The following is a 6221-nucleotide window of genomic DNA, read 5'->3' as shown; positions in this document are numbered from 1 at the left end:
ATAGGAACTGGCATTAATACATGAACTGCACAGAAGATAATAGGGTTTCGTATCAATTCATTAGGTCAAATTCCCTATTGAGACCCCTGGGACTTAAGGTTTGTAATGTATGTATCCAGTAGGATTCCCGTTCCTTAAGTAAATGTATGTGGTTGCCACCTCTACGTGGTTGAGGAACATGTTCAATTATCTGGAACTGAAATTGGGAAAGTTGATGATTAGCTTTACTGAAGTGGTCTGGTAATGGTAACCAGTTTTTGTTACAGCGGATAGTAGATTTGTGGCTTGTTATGCGATCCCTAATGTGTTGTGTGGATTTGATTCTACTTACTATTTCTCATCTACAAACCAGAATTTCAGAATCCGATATTAAAATCAAGGCTTTGGAAAATGAACTATCAGCAACTCTAAGCCCCAGTGAATGGGAGAATCTGAAAACACGTACCGACATTGCCATCAACGACTTTTCTAAGACCATACAACTAAGAAAACGCGATAAATTCCAGAGGGACGCAACGGATTACGATAACAACAGGGTTTACCGATGGAACGAGTCGTCAACTTACGCAAATTCATGGCGCCAACCACGACAACAAACAGAAAATTTCTCCAGTTCTGGCAGCGACTCCTCTATTGGTCGACGTCCTCCACGTTTTTTAGGCAATCGGAGAGGCCGAAACGGACCACCAGGCGGGCGGGGAGGAGATGGACGAGGTCGAGACACCAACATACAGACGAGGTCCCAGGTAGGAAGAACCACCTGGTCGTCAATCTCTCCTCTCATTCCCTTACGCCAACAGAACTGTCAGTCTTACAGAAAGGCTTGTCCTTCTGCCCCACCGCCCCCTGTAATACGTTCATTCTCCAGCAGGAATTGAACTACTTTTACAGATCATTACGACTCAAGACACACTTTGGACTTACTGATCTATCCACTTCCCAACAGCCTAGAGACGTGTGCTCAGAAATTTCTATTTCTAATTTGGGCCTACGTAGCAAAAGCAATTTTGCTCCCCCCAAAATCTACCACGCTACAGAATCGGTGATTGAACTTGTACAAAGAGACATTGATGTCGTCTTGCACGATTACAATTTGGGCTACTATCCCCATCAAAAAAATTTGTCCACTGAAGAAAGGACATCCTTAAGGGATTTACAACATAACCGGGAAATCATAATTAAACCAGCCGATAAGGGAGGGGCCATTGTAATAATTGATTATAATAATTATGTCTCTGAAATCAATCGCCAACTTACTGATAGTAACACCTACCTCAAAATACCAAGAGACCCTATTTCCGATATACGCCATAAAATCAACTCCATCATTGATCATCACATTGATATTAATACAATTGATCACAAAACACACAAATTTTTACAGAATCCGTTTCCAATAACTCCCGTATTTTATGTCCTACCAAAAATTCACAAGTCTTTAATCAATCCCCCTGGTCGACCAATAGTTGCCTCCACCGACTCTATTTCATCCCCATTAGCCATCTTTTTAGAAAAAATATTGACTCCCCTCATTAAAAAAACCAAATCATTTCTCCTGGACACCAGCCATTTTTTACAGATTATTAAAAGTCTACATCAGATTGAGCCTACTAGCCTCCTAATTACATTGGATGTCAATAGCTTATACACATCCATCACACATCAAGATGGCCTAGCAGCCACAAGTAGCCTCCTGGACACTACCGATATCTCCATGAATTCCAAATCATTATGTTTAGAACTACTCGAATTAATTCTGAATGAGAATTATTTCTTATTTGGGGACAACTTTTATAAACAGATCAATGGCACTGCTATGGGTTCTAACATGGCTCCTCCATATGCCAATGCCTACATGGCAGAATTCGAATCTACCCACATTTACACCAATCCTAGATTCAGGGATAATGCAATCTGCTGGTATCGATATATAGATGACATATTTTGCATATGGAAAGGTACTGAACAATCTGCCATAGATTTTGTCCAGGAAATTAACACCATACGTGAGGGTCTACAATTTACATTAAATCTGAGTTCACAGGAGATAAGCTTCCTGGACACGTTGGTTAAGAAAAATAACACTGGCCATCTAGTTGTCGATCTATATACCAAACCCACAGACAGAAATGGCCTGCTCCATTTCCAGAGTAACCATCCGTATAAAACTAAAACCTCACTTCCTAAATCTCAATATAAACGCATCTCTAGGATTGTAACAGATGAGACAACACGACACACTAGATTACAAGAAATGACTGACAAATTCAAAGACAGAGGTTATCCTTCACGGATACTTCAACAAGAACTGCATAATACGATTCAAGAAGATCACACACCTTGTACCACCCGCAACGACACTAAACTAAATAGAATTCCGTTTGTACATACATATCACCCTTTGGTTCCAAAATTCCAACAAATTATTAGAAAACATTGGCACCACCTCAATACAGCCTACCCGACCATTCAAGAATTTAAGTCGCCTGCGATGATGTGCCTCAAACGCCCACCCAATTTCAGGGATAGATTGGTTAGAGCAGACATTGGCAGCAACACTAAATTGCCCAGACAAACTTTCTTACGACCCAGACATAATGGAACTTTCCCATGCCTCCATTGCTCATGCTGCTCCAACGTTATCAAGGGTGATCGGCCCCAGCATGCCCACACAAATAAATCTTTTCCCATAAAAGGCTTCTATACATGTGATACCAATTTTGTGGTATACCTGGTAAAGTGCCCGTGTGGGCTAATATATGTGGGCGAAACCACACAACACATTAGGGATCGCATAACAAGCCACAAATCTACTATCCGCTGTAACAAAAACTGGTTACCATTACCAGACCACTTCAGTAAAGCTAATCATCAACTTTCCCAATTTCAGTTCCAGATAATTGAACATGTTCCTCAACCACGTAGAGGTGGCAACCACATACATTTACTTAAGGAACGGGAATCCTACTGGATACATACATTACAAACCTTAAGTCCCAGGGGTCTCAATAGGGAATTTGACCTAATGAATTGATACGAAACCCTATTATCTTCTGTGCAGTTCATGTATTAATGCCAGTTCCTATATCTTGTTTGACTTGCATATTCTAACTTGTTGTCTTTTCTGTTTCTAGACACGCTAGAGAAAAAACACATCCACATGGACCAGGTAAAAGTACCATAAAACCGGCTGTCAAATCTCATCTTTATTCCTTCATTTTTATACATATATATTTTTTCTGATTTTTATTTTTTATTTTTTAATTTTTATTTTTTCTTTTTTCAAAATTTTTTCTAATTTTCCCTTCTCTCCATGTTGCCATGACTACTATCACCTTCTATACCGTTCCTACATCTATCCTTACATTGACATCCCATACACATGGGCTGAGATCATCTATACCTTCAGACATACGGTCCCTTTCCTTCTCTGGTTCGTTGTCATGGCAACTAGATAGCGTCCAATCAGTTTCTGCCAACATACTTCTCTATATAGTTGCATTCCTTCATTACATGCCACTCACATATATATATATATATATATATATATATATATATATATACATATACACTAACACACATACTTACTATAATAACCTCAGGAATATTCATTGCACTCACATCAGCTGCTAGGTCCCTTTGCTCTCTTTCTCCACGGTCCCTTACTATAATTACCTCATGAATATTCACTGCACTCACATATCAGCAGCTAGATGGCTCTGTCAATACTCCCAGAAGGTTTCTTTTTCACGGTCCCTTGCTATAATTACCTCATGAATATTCACTGCACTCACATATCAGCTGTTAGACGGCTCTGGCTGTACCACTGACGTCAGTTCCGGTTGGTCTGGTATAAACACAGACGCAACTCACATAGCACAGACACACAGGGAATATCCGGCGGACAACCCATACCAGTGATATCGTCTTACAGGTACAGCAGCACATGTCTTTCTCCCTTTAGTTTATCCTCTAGTGTTTGTTCCTTTTCACACTGTCCTTTATTTTCTACCGGTACTTTATGGTATGGTCTACAGTGAGGACTCTTTCCTCTCCCCACCACAATAACAAAACTAAATCAATATATGTAACCTAGGTATTGCATCACCATCAGAGGTTTCCAGATTGTTTATGCCACATACAGCTATATACTGCTAGATCCTCCTTGAGCATATTTAACTTAATTTTGTTCTGACTATTCAGCCCCTAGTCTTGTTTTTATAGATCATTATGACTTATTCTTTCATAGATGATTATGATTTCCTTAATTCTTGTGTTACGTGTTCCACTAATTGATCACGCAATTTTCTTTATACAGTTCAGTATTAAAATATTTTTATTTTTCCTTATAATGTATAATAATTGTTCTCTGTGTATATCTGAGGTGACAGCGCTATATAATTTCATGTAAACAGAGATAACTCATCTATATATGTTATTTTCATATTATTATTTTCATTTGTTCATACTGTATTTTTGTAAATTTTATTGCCAACTTTGTAAAAGCATTTTATTCTTTATCATTTTAGCGACCGTGACAAAGGCCGAGGTTCGGCCGAAACGTCTTTACCAAGTCGCTTTCCACCTCAACTTTACCATCTTTTGTTGCAATAAAACTTAAATTTGTTTGCATCTGGATCTTTTGCGTACCTCTGAGTGCTGGGGTTGTATATTTTCAATATTGTGGGATTCTCGTCCCTACCTTACTAGCACCACGCCAATTGATTGAGGAGTGCATCCCAATATCTATTTTTGACAACTTGCAATACAGGCAGCCTAGTAGTACTACAACACCCCAGCATTCCCTGAGTGCACCGTGGCGTGGCTGATAGAAATTCTCATTCATTGCCATTTGCCAAGCCAGTGTCAGTGTGAATACGCTTTTAGAAGGGGCTCATCCCCGGCCGTTAAAATAACAATCCAACTTGCAATACAGGCAGCCTAGTAGTACTACAAGGCCCAGCATTCCCTGAGTGCACCGCGGCGTGGCTGATAGAAATTCTCATTCATTGCCATTTGACAAGTCAGTGTCAGTGTGAATGCGCTTTTAGAAGGGGCTCATCCCCCGGGTTTTGATTCAACTTGCTGCACTCCAGCAGTGAAATGTCTGGTAAAAAAAAGGTTGTGAAAGGACGTGGTAGAGGAAAAAACACCCATGCCGTGTCCTCTTCCAGTCCAAACGTTGGATCTGTTGGTGCCAGTACCAGCATTTGTGGCACAAGACATGTGCCCAGTTCCACTAGAAGCAGCAGCCATGTGCCTGCTGGTAGTAGTAGCAGTATCAGCAAGCCAGACTTGTCCATCTCCTCCGGTGGGCGAGTTACTTTAGACAATACAGCCATTGTGGACAGGTTGGCTGGCTGGCTCTCGGTCATCTCAGCAGGAAGACTCTGACAATCTGGCTTCAAGCCAGGTTTCGTTGGATTCCAGATCCTCTACAGTTCCTTGGCACAGTGACAGTAGTAATATAGGTATTTCTAGCGTTTCCATTCCATCATCTATGTCTTCACTCCCCCTTCCTAGCGGGAAGCCATCTTTCCTGAGAGTCCTAAGAGACATCTCCTCGGGTGCGAAGGAAGATACTGAACAACATAGTGATTATGATGATTTGTTTTCCGCGAGTCAGCCAACGGAGTGTGTCCGAGCCGCATAGCTGTGGTAGTGGGGGTGTTGGTGGTGGTAGCCGTGGTGGCAGACGCAGTAATTAAGGGGGGCATGGAGCCCGCCATGATGTCACATCACATTCACAACACAGTGACAGAAGTGGTGGGGATGATGAGGAGGGCTATGATGATGATGTTGTTTTAGACAGGACGTGGGATCCAGGTGACGAGGTGATGACAGCGTCAGAGGAGGAGGGTAGTAGTGGCGGAACTGGCCGTGATAAACAGCCAAGCCGAGGTAGGGCAGAAGTCAATCTGCAAAACGTTGCAGCGGTAGGGTCAGCTCAGGAGCCGGTGTCGGCGATACTGATGCTGGTGTAGGCTCCCGAAAAAAGCCTGCCAGACAAGGGGCAAGCTCGGGTGGTGGTGGTGGACGTGGTACTACTTCTTTACGGTACTCTGCCGTGTGGCAATTTTTCTGTACCTTCCTGGAGGAGGAAAACCTGGCACAGTGCCGTATCTGCAAGCAGAAAGTAAGGCGTGGGCAGGGTAGCAATGTAGAAAATACCGCTCTACATAAACACATGGAGCAGCATCACAAGGCCATGTGGGACAATC

General features: G+C 41.9%; 1 long non-coding RNA gene across 1 annotated transcript; it reads left to right on the top strand.

Moving 5' to 3' along the window:
• Positions 1-407: 407 nt before the first annotated feature.
• Positions 408-4640, top strand: LOC142743284 (uncharacterized). Its single transcript, XR_012881534.1, has 3 exons — positions 408-746; positions 3135-3169; positions 4530-4640. It is a non-coding gene; the product is annotated as an uncharacterized LOC142743284 (long non-coding RNA).
• Positions 4641-6221: the final 1581 nt, after the last annotated feature.

This window comes from Rhinoderma darwinii, chromosome 1 (assembly GCF_050947455.1).
Source record: "Rhinoderma darwinii isolate aRhiDar2 chromosome 1, aRhiDar2.hap1, whole genome shotgun sequence".
In the NCBI taxonomy this organism is placed as follows: Eukaryota; Metazoa; Chordata; class Amphibia; order Anura; family Rhinodermatidae; genus Rhinoderma; species Rhinoderma darwinii.
The sequence above is the reverse complement of the archived record's forward strand: the minus strand, read 5'-3'. Positions and strand labels throughout refer to the sequence as shown.